Source organism: Hylobates moloch, unplaced genomic scaffold (genome assembly GCF_009828535.3).
Source record: "Hylobates moloch isolate HMO894 unplaced genomic scaffold, HMol_V3 SCAFFOLD_11, whole genome shotgun sequence".
Lineage (NCBI taxonomy): Eukaryota > Metazoa > Chordata > Mammalia > Primates > Hylobatidae > Hylobates > Hylobates moloch.
In genome coordinates, this window is record NW_026652286.1 from 40992837 (window position 1) to 41011501 (window position 18665).

Below are 18665 nucleotides of genomic sequence, written 5' to 3' on the forward strand. Positions count from 1 at the left end.
GTTTTCTATATATAAGATCATGTCATTAGCAAACTATCAATTTCACTTACTCTTTTCTTATTTGGATGCCCTTTTTTCACTTGCCTGATTGCTCTACCAAGGGCTTCCAATACTATGTTGAATAATAAGGGTAAGAGAGGGCATCCTTATCTTGTTCCACATCTTACAGGAAAGGCTTACAATGTTTCACTATTTAGTATAATGTTATTTGTGGGTTTGTTCTATACGTATTGTCACAGGATCCTTGGGATGTTGCTTTGCCAGCCACAAACCTCTGTGACTGGCAGCGCCTTCTGCCTGAGTATTTCTCATGTCTGCTGGGCTCATTCTGCCCACTCGCCTGGCTGGCTGTGCTCAGCTCATGCTACCAGCCTGGATGCCACACCTGTCAAGGGAAAGCCAGGTGCGGAGTGGCGAGGGGTGTGTGGGTGAGTGAGCATGGTGTCCAGCCACTGTGCACAGCTAGGCACACTGGTTGCTGTGGCAGGGCAGGCAGCTCCAGGCACTATCACAGGTGCTTGCTCCATGTGAGGCTGTGTCTGGACCAGATGTATTGCATACAGCTTCTGCTGCAGGCACCTGCATCTGGACAAGGGGTACACAGTGGCAACCAGAAGCTTGGAGATGCCAGGAACTGCAGAGCCCCAAAGAGAGTGTCACAGCCCTGACTCTGGAGCCCCTAAATCCAGGTTCCCTGAAGGGCTGCAGCTCTTTTCTCCTCATTGCCTGCAATGTGGTGAGCTTGGGTGGGGCATGTTTCAGCAACACTCTTTGTGTTACAGCTCTTTTAGTCCCGCCATTTGGTGGGTCCCAAGTTCTTGTCCTGAGTCCAGGAAGAATGAAGTATGTGGACAATTTGAGGGTAAGCAAGGTGGAGAGGAGCTTTGTTGAGCAACAGAACACCTCTCAGGAGACCCAGAGTGGGTAGCTCCTATCCACAGTCAGGTCATCCCAATGTGTGTGCAGTCCTCAGCAGAGGAGACCTGGAGTGGGTAGCTCCTATCTACAGGCAGGTCATACTGATGTCTATGCAGCCCTTAGCAGAGAGGAGACCCAGAGTGAGTAGCTCCTATCTGCAGGCAGGTCATCCCAATGAGTCTGGTTGAGTCTGGGGATTTTATTGCCTCAGAGGGAGGAAGTGCATGCTGATTAGTCCGTGACCATGAGTGGGCCCAGAAAAAGTACCACAAGTTCTCACTGTGGTCCATGGACTCCACCTGAAACTGGCAGCCCAGCCCCCATGCTTCAGGCTGTCACTGGCTTGAAGGTGGGGCTTCACCAGGAATGTGCCCCTTTCCACCCAGGAGCCTGTCTGCCTCCTGTTGCCATCAATAATGTCCACAGCACCCAGGCTGTTTGTGCCAAAGGGGCCTGCAGGCCTGTGCCAAGCTGCCCTCAGGCCTACCTCGGTCCCCCTCCCATGCTCATTGGTGCCCAAAGTTCAGAGGAGGCCGAGGTGACAGGAGGCTGGCATATCAGCACTGCCCCAATTGCATGAACAACTGGCCAGGTTGCAACAGCACCCAGGCTCAGCCACAGCTTTGCTCTGCCTGTGAGCAGGGAGAGGCCAGGCAGCAGGAACATGCACTTCCAAGCCTGCAGGGCAGGGGGCTTCCTGGGCCCCCAAGAGTGTAGGGATGCCCGGGTCTGTAGCTGCAGTTAGGTGGCTGCAACTGTGACTGGGAGGGTAGGGCTTCCACCTGGTCAACTTGGAAGTGGGTGGGGCTCCTGCCTGTTCCTGGCTCCTGCTGGCTCCTTGGAGCCCACAGCCTTCTGCCATGCCTCCCCTGCTGCTTCTGGCATCTTTGCAGCAGCTGCTTCAGACAGGCCACTGCTGCCATTAGTATGGCCTTTATTGTATTGAGCTATGTTCCTTCTATACCTAATTTGATGAGAATTTTTATTATGAAAGGGTGTTGAATATTGTCAAATGCTTTTTCTGCATCTGATGATCATATTTTTGTTCTTCATTCTGTTAATGTAGTATGTCACATTTATTGACCTATTTATGTTAAATTATTCTTACTTCTCAAAGAAAAATCTCAATCATGGTGGATGATCCTATTAAGGCATTGTTTAATTGAGTTTGCTAGTATTTTGCTGAGGAAGTTTGCATGTATGTTTACCAAGGATAGTGGCCTGGAATTTTCTCTTGTTGCAGTGTCCTTTTATAGCTTTGGTGTTAGAGTAATGCTGGCCTTATAAAAAGAGTTTGGGAAATGCTTCCTCCTATTTGATTCTTTTTAAAGAGTTGGAGAAGGATTGGTGTAAGTTCTTTTTTTAAACATTTAGTAGAATTCAGCAGTAATGCCATCAGGTCCTAAAATTTTTTTGATGAAAGATTTTTTTTTTACTGATTCAATTTCTACATAAACTCATCTTGGCAAGCAGCCACCTTTGCAGCTCAAGTCCCTGCTGGCCTGCAGGTATATAGGAGTAGATGTGGTCCAGAGCAGCAGTGATTTATCTCTGAGATGTCGTCTCTGCTTAAGGCTTGTTCTGCTGACCCATTTTGATGGAGGGCTTTAAAATTTGAAATCAAGGGGTTGCTGGTTTTACCATGCTGCAGGATTGTTGGTTTTCAAAGCTACTGTAGAACTGGAGAGAGAGGGAGGGGAATAGACCAGTTTAAAATGATGCAAAGCTTACTGTTTTTTTTCAGTTTATTTTATTGAATAAATGCTCCTTGCATAGTTGTAAGCCTTTAGTTCATTTGTATAGTTCTGAAAATGTTGTTTTGACAATTTTTTGTACTATTTTTATTGCTTTTAGAGAGGAGAAGATTTTTGAAGTTTTTTTTTTTTGCTTGTATCACTAAGAAATCACTTTTGCAGCAGTGTGTATCTTGAGTTATACACAGGCAAGATCAAAGATGGAGGCTAAACTACGTGAGTAATATTGCAATTGTGAAGAGAAGTGAAGATATGAGAGGTGCATTACATCAGAAGACTAGGCTGTAGAACCTGAAGCTAGACTGCATGGATTAAGTTCCAGCTCTGCTGTCTTCTAGATGTGTGCCTTGAGGCAAGTTGTTTATCCTCACCGTACCTTAGTTTCCTCATTGAAAAATGGAGATAGTAATATAATCTATCTATAGGATAATCTTGAGAAATAAATGAGTCAATTCATTTAAAGCAGTTGGAATACTGCACATCATTATGACTCAATATTATCTATTATTTTGCCAAGGAGATGTAATAAACAGGTGATTGTTTATATTGGAGATGAGGAAAAGAAATTAATTTACAATCATACACAAATTTTAACTTAGGCAATAAATGGTTCAGGAGAGCAAACATATGACAGTGAAGTTTTTCAAGATGTCAGATTCTTACATTTCTGCATGCATTCTTTTTTTTTTTTTTGAGATGGAGTCTTACGCTGTCACCCAGGCTGGAGTGCAGTGGCTCTATCTCGGCTCACTGCAAGCTCCACCTCCCGGGTTTATGCCATTCTCCTGCCTCAGCCTCCTGAGTAGCTGGGACTACAGGCACCCGCCACCATGGCTGGCTAATTTTTTGTATTTTTTAGTAGAGACGGGGTTTCACCATGTTAGCCAGGATGGTCTCAATCTCCTGACCTCGTGATCCACCCGCCTCGGCCTCCCAAAGTGCTGGGATTACAGGCGTGAGCCACCGCGCCCAGCCTGCATTCTTGTATTACATGCTAAACACAAAAGTAGACTCATACACGTATTTGTGAGTCAGCAAACCATTCTACATTAGGTGGAAAAGTATCATAAGTGAAGGAAGCAATTCACACCACAGAAAATTGAGCTAAGTGTGCTTTCTCTTTTTAATTGCTTTTTTGGAAATATTTGCATGCAATAAAATTTACTAATTTAAAATATACAGTATCTAATGACCTTCCTACTCATAAAACCTTAATGTTTCAGTTAGGCAGTAAAAATAAGTTCCGGAGATATATTGTGTATACCATAGTGACTATGGCTAATATTAATTGTGTTAGTCCATCCTTGTGTAGTGTTGCAATAAAGAAATACCTGAGGCTGGGTGGTTTATAAAGAAAAGATGTTTATTTTGGCTCATAGTTCTGTAGGCTGTACAGGAAACATAGTGCCAGCATCTGTTTCTGCCGAGGTCCTCAGCAAGCTTACAGTCATGGCAGAAGGAAAAGGGGTAGCCTGTGTACCACATAGTGAGAGTAGGAGCAAGAGGTGGGGCGGGAGGGAGGTGCTGCACTATTTTAAGGAACCAGATCTCACATGAATTCAGAGTGAGAACTTACTCATTACCACAAGGACACCATGCCATCTATTAGCAGTGACCTAAACACCTCCCACTAGGCCCCACCTCCAACATTGAAGATCACATTTCACATTGGGATAAAATTTACGGGGGACAAGTTTCCAAACCGTGTCATTAATGTATTGTATACTTAAACATTGCTGAAAGTAAATTTTAAATGTTCTCATCACAAGAAAATAATTAGTATGTAAAGTGATGGATATGTTAATTAGTCTGGTTTAATCATTTCATAATGTATACATATGTCAAGGCATCATGTTGTATACCATAAATATATACAATTTTTATTTTAATTTTAAAAATAATTTAAAATCAGCCGGGCACAGTGGCTCATGCCTGTAATCCAAGCACTTTGGGAGGCCGGGGCGGGTGGATCATGAGATCAGGAGTTTGAGACCAGCCTGACCAACATGGTGAAACCCCATCTCTACTAAAAATACAAAAAAAAATTAGCCAGGTGTGGTGGTACACACCTGTAATCCCAGCTACTCAGGAGGCTGAGGCAGGAGAATCACTTGAACCTGGGAGGCAGAGGTTGCAGTGAGCCAAGATCGTGCCATTGCACTCCAGCCTGGGTAACAGAGTGAGATTCCATCTCTAATAATAATAATAATAATAATTTAAAATCGAAACCTTTTTTTTTGAGACAGAGTCTTACTCTGTTGCCCAGGCTTGAGTGCAGTGGCTCGGCTCACTGCAACCTCCACCTCCCAGATTCAGGCAATTCTCCCCGCTCAGCCTCCCGAGTAGCTGGGATTACAGGCACACACCACCATGCCTGGCTAATTTTTGTATTTTTTTAGTAGAGATGGGGTTTCACCACGTTGGCCAGGCTGGTCTCGAACTCCTGACCTTGTGATCCACTCGCCGCAGCCTCCCAAAGTGCTGGGATTACAGGCGTGAGCCACCGTGCCTAACCAAAATCAAAACATTTTTATCGCCCCCCAAATTTATCTCATCCCTTTTGCAATGAATCCTCTAGCTGTGCTCCCTGGACACTGGCAAACAATAACTTGCTTTCTATCACTATAATTTTACCTTTCCTTGAATTCCATGTAAATGGAATCACACATTAGGTAATCTATCGTGTCTGGCTTCTTTCACTTAGCATAATGCTTTTAGGTTTCGCCCATGTTGTTTCATGCCTCAGAAGTTTGTTATTTTGGTCAAAAGTATGGACCTACACAAATTTATCAGCAGTTGCCAGTGATTTGGCTGGATGATAAGGGACTTGGAAAGAACAGGATTTGAACGTTGGCGATAAAGAAGTCTGGGAAAGAGGTATGTAGGTGAACTTTCTGAATGGGCACAGACTATTAATTATTTGTGTTCCAACAAAAGGCATCCACTGTGGATGGCTAACTAGGGATGTCAGATGTGAGTTCTCTACAGAAAGAAGAGACAAAGTTATAGGTGAGTGATCATGGCTGGAGTGGAATGCTAAGGAAGAATGCAAAACCAGTCAGAGAAGCCACAGGAAGCAGCTCAGGTGCAGAAAAGGAAGGCAGCAAGACTCTGGCAGAGATTGACTCCTGAGGAACTTGCAATCCCACAGAAAGTGTAGGTGGGAGTGTTTCTTTGTTCTCCTTACCCTTGTGGCAGGCTGCTGAGGACCAAATTGTTGAAGAGCCTCTCTGCTCTTGTAAGCCCAGGCACTGCGGTCCAGAGGAATTTGGAAACTCCCTGGGGGCCCAGCACTTGGTAGCCAGTTTGTGCAGGTTCACACACACTCCCCTTGAACCCAAGTTGAAATGGAGGCACCATGTTGGTTGTACACCCATTTTGGGCTACTATCCTGCCCAGAGAATTTCAGTCTTTGTTTCTTTATACCACTAGATCCCCAACAAACATTTTCCAGATGCTGCTCTAACTGCAGCAAACACAGGGGAACAGTGGGATCCTTGGGAGTTGCAAGATCCCTGGATATCCAGTTCACAGCATGGGCTGCTGCTGGGAGAAGGCACAGTGCAGCCCACCAAAACACCCTTTGGAACAAAGGAAACTAAATAGAAAGCTCTCTCCTGCCTGAAAGCCCCCTACTTGTGTCCAGTGGATGACTGTGCCCCTCCCAGAAGAGTGATGGGTGCAGTGGTTGTCTCTGAAGGGGAAAAGTGTTGTTCTGCCCAAGCAGACAGGCAATACCAGTGGCTGGAAATGGATGAGGGGAATCTTCTCCCACTCCCCCAGTCCACTGTTGTGGACAGAACCACGGTTTTTTCCACTGTGAATTGGCATGAGTGCACTTAGAGTGAGCCTTTCCAGCATGATTCCAGGTGGTTACACCCTCACTGAAAGTGTACCTGCCTCCTGGAATTGCATAAAGATGGAGCTCATCTCCGCCTCCCTACACAGAGCTTCTGTGTTCCTGCAATGAAATGCAGACCAGCCACAGAGTTACCTGTCTTAAACTGGAAAAAGAGGTTCAGCCTCAAGTCTATCTCAGTGGTACCTGCAGATGGGCATTTTCCACGGACCCTAGTTACATTGAGACCTGGAGAAAAGGGTCAGTGTCTATCTGAACTGAAAGTAGCAAGCCTGGTGACAGGGGTGTAATAGACATGTAGGTTGTGTTCCTGGCTGCCCAGGATAAGGAGTTGGTGAGGCCCCACCGTGGCACCCCTCACGTTGAAGACATCAGCCCATCCCACCATGAGCTCCTTCCACGGCGTCTTGTCAAAGCAGGTGCTTCCATTTGTCATCAGAGATGAGCCCACTCTTACTCCTAATCGCCATCTACTGGACTAGAGACTGAACTGCACCACCAAATAAACCTGCTGACAGAAGGGCATAGTTCTAGGATATGAGATAAGCTCCCTGAGACCTCCCCACCCAGCACCACAGAAGATAATGAGTCAACTCATATACCCAATATATCACTAAATCAGTCAACATTTGAGAAAGCCACTGCACAAAAGCTATCTATAACTAAGGAGTTCATACATAGCCTTGGCCCCCTGAAAGCACTGAGAAACAAAGCCAAAGTATCATACAGAATATATGTTACAGTCATACCCTCAAGGGAGAAAAGAATAAAAAAGTTAAAAGCACCATTCAAATGGAATAAAGTTAAAAAATCAGAGGTCATAACTTCTCTAGATGAGAAGGAATCAATGTAAGAACTCTGGCAGGACAAAAAGACAGATTTTTTTGACACCCCCAAAGGATTACACTAGCTCTCTAGCAATGCATCCTAAACAAAATGAAAATTTTGAAATGACTAAAAAAAGGATTCAAAACATGGATTTTAGGAAGCTTAATGAGATCTGTGAGAAAGTCAGAAAGCAACACAAGGAAATCAGAAAAACAATTCAGAGTATGGAAGAATAATTTACTAAAGAGGTAAATATTTAAAAGAAAACCAAACAGAACTTCTGGAAATGAAATGTTCATTGAAGGAATTATAAAATATAGTTGAACTATTTAACAACATACTAAACAAAGTAGAAGAAAGAATTCAGAGCTTGAGGACTGGTCCTTTGAATTGACCCAGTTATATATAAAAAAGAAAACAAAGAGAATTTTTTTTAAATGCAGCCAGGAAATGTGAAATTATATAAAGCAACCAAATCTATGAGTAATAGCCATTACTCAGGGATAAGAATAAAAAGTAAAAACCTTGGAAAATGTATTTGATAAAATCATTCAGGAAAATATTTTTGGTCTAGATAGAAATTAGACATCCAGATACAACAGGTTCAAAGAACATCTGGAAGATTCTTTGCAAGATGAATCTTATCAAAGTATATTGTCATCAGACTGTCCAAAGTCAACATGAAGGAAAAAATTCTAAAGATAGCTAGAGAGGCCAGGCGCGGTGGCTCAAGCCTGTAATCCCAGCACTTTGGGAGGCCGAGGCGGGCGGATCACGAGGTCAGGAGTTTGAGACCATCCTGGCTAACACGGTGAAACCCCGTCTCTACTAAAAATACAAAAAAAAAAATTAGCCAGGCATGATGGCGGGCGCCTGTAGTCCCAGCTACTCAGGAGGCTGAGGCAGGAGAATGGCGTGAACCCGGGAGGCGGAGCTTGCAGTGAGCCGAAATCGCGCCCCTGCACTCCAGCCTGGGCAACAGAGCGAGACTCTGTCTCAGAAAAGAAAAAAAAAAAGATAGCTAGAGAGAAGTGTGTAATCAGTTAAAAAGGAATTCCATCAGACTAACAGAAGATTTATCAGCAGAAACCTTACAAGCCTAAAGAGGTTGAGGACCTATTATTATCTTTCTTAAGGAAAAAAATTTCTTTAAGAGTTTTTCAATAAAGCTTAAAGTAAGCTTTATGAATGAAGGAGAAATAAAGTTATAGACCATCAAACCCTAAGGAAATTTATCACCATTACACTGGCCATATGAGAAATGCTCAAAAGAGTTCTCACATGGAAACAAAAGGACAATACTTGCCATCATAAAAACACTCATCAGTATAAAGCTCACAGATCCTATAATGCAATTACACAATTGAGACTAAAAGAAACTAGGTAACATCATTATGACAAGAACAAAACCTCACATATCAATATTAGCCTTAAATGTAAATGGCCTAAATGCTCCACTTAAAATATATAGACTGGCAAACTGGATACAAAAACAAGTCCCAACTATCTGCTGCCTACAAGAGACCCAACTAACAGATAAAAATACCTATATGTTCAAAGTAAAGAGCTGGGGAAAATATACTATGAAAAAAGAAAACAAAAACAAGCAGGAGTAGCTATACTTACATCAGATAAAACATACCTTGAAGAAACAACAGTTAAAAAAAAGACAAATGGCTGGGCGCAGTGGCTCACACCTATAATCCCAGCACTTTGGGAGGCCAAGGCAGGTGGATCACGAGGTCAGGAGTTCAAGACCAGCCTGGCCAAGATGGTAAAACCCCGTCTCTACTAAAAATTCAAAAATTAGCTGGGCGTGGTGGCAGGTGCCTGTAATCCAAGCTACTCGGGAGGCTGAGGCAGAGAATTGCTTGAGCCCGGGAGGCAGAGATTGCAGTGAGCCAAGATCACGCCACTGCACTGCCTCCAGCCTGGGTGACAGAGCAAGAGTCTGTCTCAAAAAAAAGAAATAAAGACAAACAAGGTCATTATATAATGACAAATTGTTTGATCCCACAAGAAAATATCACTATTCTAAATATATATGCACACAACACCAGAGCACCTAGATTCATAAAACAATACTATGAAACCTATGAAAAGGAATTGATAGCAATACAATAATAGTGGGGGAATTCAACATCCCACCAACAGCCCTAGACATATCTTTGAGGTAGAAAATCAACAAAGAAACTGTGTACTTACTGGACTCTAGACCAAATAAACTTAACACATTTACAGAACATTCAACCTCAGAACTGCAGGATATATATTTTTCTCATCTGTGCATGGAACATTCTCCACAATAGGCCATATGCTTGGCCATAATGAATAAATTCAAAATATTCAAAATTATATCAACTATCCTGTCATACCACAGTGGAATAAAATTAAAAATTGATACCAAGAGGAACTCTCAAAATGACACAAATATATGAAAACTAAACAACTTGCTCTTGAATGGCCTTTGGGTAAATAACAACAAAGGCAGAAATAAACAATTTTTTGAAATGAATTAAAATAAAGTCATGACATACCAAAACCTCTGGAATATAGCAAAAGTGGTGTTAAGAGGAAAGTTTATAGCATTAAATCCCTGCATCAAAAAGATAGAAAGATCTCAAATTAACAACCTAATTTCACTCCTCAAAAACCTATAAAAGCAAGAACAAACCAAACCCAAAGCGAGCAGAAGAAGAAATAACAAAGATCCAGAGCAAAACTAAATGAGGTTGCAACTAAAAAAAAAATAATAAGAAGAAGAATCAATGGAATGAGAAGTTGAATTTCTGAAAAGATAAACAAAATGATAAACCACTATCTAGAGTAATCAATAAAGAAGATTCAAATAAGCACAATCAGAAATAGTAAAGTGACATTACAACTGATGCTATCAAAATAGTACTGAAAGTCCTAGCCAGAGAAGTTAGGCAAAAGAAAGAAAGAAAAAGGCCTCTAAATTGGAAAACAAAAAATCAAATTATCTGTTTGCTGATGACATGATCTTATACCTAGAAAATCCTAAAGACTCCTCCAAAAGACCAGACTTGATAAATGACTTCAGTAATATTTCTAGACACATAAAATCAACATACACAAATTAGTAGCATTTTTATATACTAATAATGTTCAAGCTGAGAACCAAATCAAAAACTCAGTCTCATTTGTGATAGACACACACGCACGCACACACCCACACACACACACACACACACAAAATACCTAGAAATACATTGAACCAAGAAAGTGAAAGATCTCTAGAAGCAGAATGATGACACACTGATGAAAAAGAAAATAAATGACACAAACAAATGGAAAAACATCCCAGCTCATGGATTAGAAGAATCAATATTTAAAAAATGAACATACTGCCCAAAGCAATATACAGATTCAATTTAATTTCTATCAAATTACTAACATTATGTTTCACAGAGTTTTAAAAATCCTAAAATTCATATGGAATAAAAATAAGGGTCCGAGTAGCTAAAGCAAACCCAAGCAAAAAGAACAAAGCCAAAGACATTATCACATCACTTTACCTCACACTGTATTTCAAGAGTATAGTAATTAAAACAGCATAGTACTGGTACAAAAGCAGACACATAGGTCAGTGAAACAGAACAGAGAACCCAGAAATAAAGCCACATAACCTACAACCAACTAGTCTTTAATAAACTTGACAAAAATAAACACTGGAGAAAGGACATTATATTCAGTGAACGGTGCTGGGAAAATTGGATAGTCATATGCAGAACAATGAAGCTGGGCCCCTATCTCTTACCATATACAAAAATCAAATCAAGATAAAGATTTAAATTTAAAACCTCAAACTATAAAAATCCTAAAAGCAAACCTAGGAAATACCCTTCTTGGCATCAGCCTTCACAAAGATTTTTTGGCCAAGTTCCCAAAATCAATTGCAACAAAAACAAAAATGGACAAATTGGACCTAATTAAACTAAGGAGCTTTATGCACAGCAAAAGCAACTATAAATAGAGTAAACAGACACCCTACCGGATAGGAGAAAATATTTGCAAACAATGCATCTGTCAATGTCTAATATCCAGAATATATAAGGAACTTAAATCAACAAGCAAAAGACAAGTAACCTCATTAAAAAATGGGCAAAGCACATGAACAAACACTTCTCAAAATAAGACATACAAGAGGCCAACAAACATAATGGAAAAGTGCTCATCACTAATTATCAGAGAAATGCAAATCAAAACAACGAGATACCACTTCACACCAGTCAGCATGGCCATTATTAAAAAGTAAAAAAAAAAAAAAAAACAAGGGGTAATTATAAGGCTGCAGAGAAAAGGGAATGCTTACACACTCTTGGTGAGAATGTAAATTAGTTTAACCACTGTACAAAACAGTGTGGAGATTTCTTAAAGAACTTATAACAGAGCTACCATTGAACCCAGCAATTCTATTACTGAGTATGTACCAAAAGGAAAATAGATCATTATACCAAAAAGACATGTGCACATGTATGTTCATTGCCATTCTATTCATAATAGCAAAAACATAAAATCAACCTAGGTGTCCATCAATTTGGTGGATTAGATAAAGCAAATGTAGTACATATACACCATGAAATACTATGCAGCCAGAAAAAAGAAATAATGCTCTTTGCAGTAACATGGATGGAACTGGAGGCCATAATCTTAAGCAAATTAAGGCAGAAACAGAAAACCAAATACCTCCCTTAAAATTGGGAGCTAAATCTTGAGCTCACATGAACATAAACATGGGGACAATAAACCCTGTGGGTTACTAGAGGGAGGAGGGAGGAAGGTGAATGTGGATTGGAAAATTACATATTGGGTACTACATGTAGTACCTGCTGTAATACATCCATGTAACAAACCCGCACATGTAACCCCTGTATCTAAAATAAAAGTTGAAAAAGAAAAAAAGATAGCATTTTTGTTGATTAAAAAGAATAATCGAAAAAGTTAGATTCAATGTGATTTATTTTTATTCAGTGAAATAAAGATTAATATTTGAAAAGATTTTATTAAGGAGAAATGTATGAAATTACAATCAGATTTTACAGAATTTAGAGATAAAGATAATCAGCTTAAAACAACTGTGATAAACTTATATTTTAAAAATAACATTTTTCCTCTAGAGAATGAAAACATACCTAATATAAAATTGATTTCCAAAAATTAATTACATTCATAGCCACTAGTAAAGTTACAAAACAGAAATTGAAAGGAATATAAAGCAAATAAATAACACATGAATGAACAAACATACAAATAGGCAAACTTCTGATGACTTAACTGGAAATCATTTCATTTAGATTGTGCTTGGATCATAGAGAAACTTCAAAGTTAAAATTTTCAGACCACTTAGACAATATCGATAGCGACTCTTGAGGACAACTCCTTCAGGTGCTTTCTCTTCCGTGAGGATACTTCATGTGAAAGATATTTACAAGCTCCCATTAATGCAGGAAAAAAAAAAAAGGCACCTAAACAAGTTTCTCCTCCAAAGGTGCTGAACAGCACCATAACAGAAGAGCATTCTCCAGCACATGAAAGATTAAAGAAGAAAAGGGAGTTTAGTGTGAATACACACTTCCTTTTCTGTTTTTTTTTAATAAATACAGAAGTAATTTTTTACTGAGTTGGTAAATACTTTCTTAAATAAAATAATTATTCTAGTGTAAATAAAGGTAACATTTTTCTTTGCTGTTATGGTCATTAAAAGCACATTCTCATGTAGTAATAAGTTAAAATACTTTGAAATATACCCAACTATTGCCCAGTCTATAAAATGACCAACATAAAAAATAGTCGTGAGGTGGGCAGATCACGAGGTCAGGAGATCGAGACCACGGTGAAACCCCGTCTCTACTAAAAATACAAAAAATTAGCCGGGCGTGGTGGTGGGCGCCTGTAGTCCCAGCTACTAGGAGAGGCTGAGGCAGGAGAATGGCGTGAACCTGGGAGGCGGAGCTTGCAGTGAGCCGAGATTGCGCCACTGCACTCCAGCCTGGGCAACAGAGCGGGACTCCGTCTCAAAAAGAAAAAAAAAAAAAAAATAGTCATGGTTTGAAAAAAAATTGATTGTTTTAAAATTGTTAATAGTAAGTTTACAATATTTTTCTTGAGATATATGATAACCAAATGATATAAAAACGATCTGGATAGAGGTTAAGATGAGCAACTGAAGATTAATCTTCCTACGTTGGTAGACATATAAGTGAATTTTTGATGTTTTATTTTAGAAAACATCCATATATAATGCAATGTGTGCATTTCATTCTCATAACCTTTTTCCAATATGTATTAATACCATGTAAAGCTCTTGCTTGCCCCAACCCCAAAGACTCTTTTTGCCGTAATTGACTGAATCAAGCCAGATATTGGAGTGGACTTTGAACTAAGCTGAGCCAGTTTAATCTCTTGCCCCACCTACCAAAAAAAAAAAAAAACTTGTAATAGGAAGACAAGCGGATGGGGAATTGTTAATGCTGGCAGTTATGTTCTCGTTTTTTTTTCTTTTGACACAGTGTCTTGCTCTGTTGCCCAGGCTGAATGCAGAGATGGAGTGGCACAATTATAGCTCACTGCAGACTCAAACTTCTGGGCTCAAGCAATCCTCCTTCCTCAGTCTCTCAAGGAGCTAGGACTACAGGCATGAGCCAGCATGCCCAGCTAATTTAATTGTGTGTGTGTGTGTGTGTGTGTGTGGTGTGTGTGTGTGTGGTGTGTGTGTGTGTGTGGTGTGTGTGTGTGTGGTGTGTGTGTGTGTGTGTGTGTGTATGGAGACAGGATCTTGCTGTGTTGCACAGGCTTGTCTCAAATGCTTGTCTCAAGGCATCCTCTCACCTCACCCTCCCAAAGCACTGGGACTACAGGTCTAAGCCACTGTGCTGAGCAAGTAACAGTTTTGTTAAGATCAGGAAATGCTGATGCCGAAATTCTGCTTCCATTCTTTCAAATATCAACTACTTCTTCAATTATATGAAACATATTATAAAGATCTTACAAATGAATACTAAGTTTTCTTTTGTTCTCAGCCTAGCATAGTTTTAAAAATGCAGCTTTTCAAATCTGTAACACTGGCTCAGCTGTCACTTTTGAGAACCAGAAATCCTCCTTCCTTTTTAACTTAAGTGTTAAATGTCCCTAATATAAATTCTACTCTAGTGTCCTCTAACATAATTAGCAGCTGATTAATCAAAAGGTGGTATGGTATGGTGAATCTGAGTTTGGGGTCTTGAGTCAGAATGTGAACTCAAAATCTGTTTCTATCACTTATTGTATGATCTTGAGCAGATTACTCACTGCTATGACATATATCCTCATCTATAATATGGTATAATATTAACTTTCTCATATTGTAATTATTAGCATTAAATGAGATAATACAATCAAGTAATTGGATGCTTGACATAAGCACACAAATGCATATTATTATTGTCATGTTTCATAACTTGTTGAAAACTACCACTACCCATAGTTGAGCCATTAATAAGACTTTTTACTCTGTGTTTTGCTGTCATTGCGCTAACTCGTTAAATATTATATTCATTCATCAAAGAATGATATAACAAATTAATGTGTGTTGAAATAACTCATAAGCTCATCTCCATCATCTCGTCCACTTAATTGTCCACTAAATCTTATGAACTCTTCTCTGTATATTTCTCTTATATCTATTAATTCCCATTCTTTTACATTATCTTAAGTTGAATCCTTGTCAGTTATCATTTAGACTACTGCAATAATAGTAATATAGTACAGAGTAGCCTGTGTCATCTCTGTCTCTAGGTTTTCATCTCTAACTCATCTTTCTCACTAATGTTGGGAAATATTTTCAAATTGAAATCTATATCTACATCACCTCAAAACTTTGTGAGGACTCCTCATCACCTATGGAATAAAATAATAACCTTTTATCAAATCATAAATTATTGTGTGAACTGTGTCATTTTACTTTTCTGGCCTCATTTGCAGCTATTCTACCATTTATAGTTCTGGACAGTAATCACACCAAGTCACCCAAAGTTCTTTAATAAACTGTTGATTCAATAAGATTTTGAGCCTCTACTACAAGCTAGTGATGTGTTGAGTGCTAAGAAACCTTAAATAACTTAATAGGGAAGATATAAAATAATTAATTGTGTAATTATTGCTCTCATAAAGGTACCTAGACTTTAGTAGGTGCAAATCTGGTTTATGGTTACTTGCTGTAAATTAGAAAATAGCACTGGTATACTTTGAATCTGTGTCCCTGCCCAAATCTCATGTTGAAATGTAATCCTCAGTGCTGGAGGTAATGTTAGATATGAGTTCTAAATTTCTTTTCAAAGCATCAACATGTCAGTATGTTCAATTCTTTACCTTCTACTTTCAAACTTAACTTCCTCGTAAAGCAACCTTTTTTGATTACCTGCTCCACCTTGAACTCATTCTGATTACCTACTCCACCCTGACTCATTCTGATTACCTGTGCCACCCTGACTCATTCCGATTACCTGCTCTGTCATAACCATTTTCCCTGCCAAACCACTCACCCCATCACTCTCTTTAAATTAGCCAATTGGAATTAGTTTAGCCTGTGTTGTCTAACCCTAGCCAATGGGGGAATGACACAGCAGCAGGGGCCACATGTGTCAGGGATAAGAACCCCTTCCTCTCCCTTGTCCAAGTGTGTGCTCACCATTGCTCCATCTGTAAGGTTGGAACTTTCTATAGAAGTAACTTGCCTTGCTGAGAATTAAAAAGAAAATTTTATATTCAAGTGCTATTTCTTTTGTGGCACCAAAATTTTATTTATAACAGTAAGGCCTTGTGGAGGTGATTGGGTCATGAGGACAGGGTTCTCATGAATGGTTTAGCACTATCCCCCCTTCGTACTATATAGTGAGTGAATTATCAGGAGATCTGGTTGTTTTAAAGTATAAGGCACCTCCCCTCCCCTCTCTCTCATGCTCCTACTCCAACCATGTGGTGTGTGCTCTCCTTTACCTTTCACCATGACTGTAAGTTTCCTGAGTGTTCCCCAAAAGTTGAGCACATGCCAGTGTCGTGCTTCCTGTACAGACCATAGAACCATGAGCCAATTAAGCCTCTTTTCTTTATAAATTACCCAGTCTCAGGTATTTCTTTATAGCAATGCAAGAATGGACTAATACAGAAAATTAGTACTGAGAAGTGGGGCATTGCTATAAAGATATCTGAAAATCTGGAAGGAACTTTGGAACTGGGTAATGGGCAGAGGTTGGTTTCACTCGCATCTGTGTGAAGAGACCACCAAACAGGCTTTGTGTGAGCAACAAGGCTGTTTATTTCACCTGGGTGCAGGCAGGCTGAGTCCAAAAAGAGAGTCAGTGAAGGGAGATAGGGGTGGGGCCATTTTATAAGATTTGGGGGTTCTCTGGAGGGCAGGAGTGGGGGTGACAAGGTGCTCAGTAGGGGAGCTTTTGAGCCAAGATGAGCCAGGAGAAGAAATGTCACAAGATAATGTCATCAGTTAAGGCAGGATCAGGCCATTTTCATTTCTTTTGTGGTGGCATATCATCAGTTAAGGCAGGAACTGGCCATCTGGATGTGTACATGCAGGTCACAGGGGATATGATGGCTTAGCCTGGGCTCAGAGGCCTGACAGTTGGAAGAGTGTGGAGGGCTCTGAAGAAGACAGGAAGATGAGGGAAAGTTTGGAACTTCCTAGAGACTTGTTAAATTGTTGTGACCAAAATGCTGATGGTGATATGGATGTTGAAGTCCAGGCTGAGGAAGTCTCAGATGGAAATAAAGAACTTATTGGGAACTGGAGTAAAGGTCACTTTTGCTATGCTTTAGCAAAAAGGTTGGCTGCATTGTTTCCCTGCTTTAGGGATCTGTGGGACTTTGAACTTGGTAGTGATGATTTAGGGTATCTGCTGGAAGAAATTTCTAAACAAAGTGTTCAAGATGTAGTCTAGCTGCTTCTAATCGCCTATGCTCATATGTGTGAGTAAAGAAATTATGTGAAATTGGAACTTATATTTAAAAGGGAAGCAGAATATAAAAGTTTGGAAAATTTGCAGCCTGACCATGTGGTAGAAAAGAAAAGTCCATTTTCAGGGAAGGAATTCAAGCAGGCTGTGGAAATTTGCATATATAAAGAGGAGCAGAGTGCTAATAGACAAGACAATGAGGAGAAGACTTGAAGGCATTTCAGAGACCTTTGTGGCAGCCCCTCCCATCACAGGCCCAAAGGCCTAGGAGGGAATGGTTTCAAGGGCCATACCCAGGCCCCCACTGCTCTGCACAGCCTTGGGACACTGCTTCCTTCATCCCAGCTGCTTCAACTCCAGGCGTGGCTAAAAGGGGCCCAGGTACAGCTCAGGCCACTGCTTCGGAGGGTGCAAGCTGTAAGCCTTGGTGGCTTCCAAGTGGTGTTAAGCCTGTAGGTGCACAGAATGCAAGAGTTGAAGCTTGGGAGCCCCCACCTAGATTTCAAAGGGTATATGGACAAGCCTAGATGTTCAGGCAGAAGCCTGCCACAGGGGCAGCGCCCTCACAGAGAACCCCTACTAGAGAAGTACAGAGGGAAAATGTGAGGTTGACGCCACCACCGAGAACCCACATGGGCACTGCCTAGTGAAGCTGTGAGAAGAGGGCCACCCTTCTCCAGAACCCAGAATGGTAGAGCCACCAGCAGTTTGCATCATGTGCCTGGAAAAGCCACAAGCAATCAACACCAACACATGAGAGTAGCTGCGGGGGCTGACCCTGCAAGGCCACAGGGGTGAAGCTGCCCAAGGCCCTGGGCACTTAGCCCTCACACTAGTGTGTCCTGGATATGGGACATGGAGTCAAAGGAGATTATTTTGGAACTTTAAGATTTAATAACTTCTCTGCTAGGTTTCAGACTTTCATGGGGCCTGTAGCTGCTTTCTTTTGGCTAATTTTTTTTTTCCTTTTGTAATGAAAGTATTTACTTTCATTACAAATGTGAATTACAATGTGACTGTGAATCCCATGTAATTAATTTGCTGGACCTCAATATGACACAGAATACTGTGGATTGAGTAGGGTGCCAAATCTTGTCACAAACTTAGAATGCTTATCAGGTATGTTATTTTCATAATATATATAGATACCATTATATGGAAAACAAACATATACAACAAAACCCCAAATTAAAAAAAAATCCAATACAAACATGGAACTCAAACCCAGAAACCCTAACTCTCAATTCAGTGCTCCTCGTATGACATCATGGAGTTAATGAGTGTCACCTATATGGCATCAGGAGATAAAGAAGGAACTGTCTAGCATTGTTGAGCCGC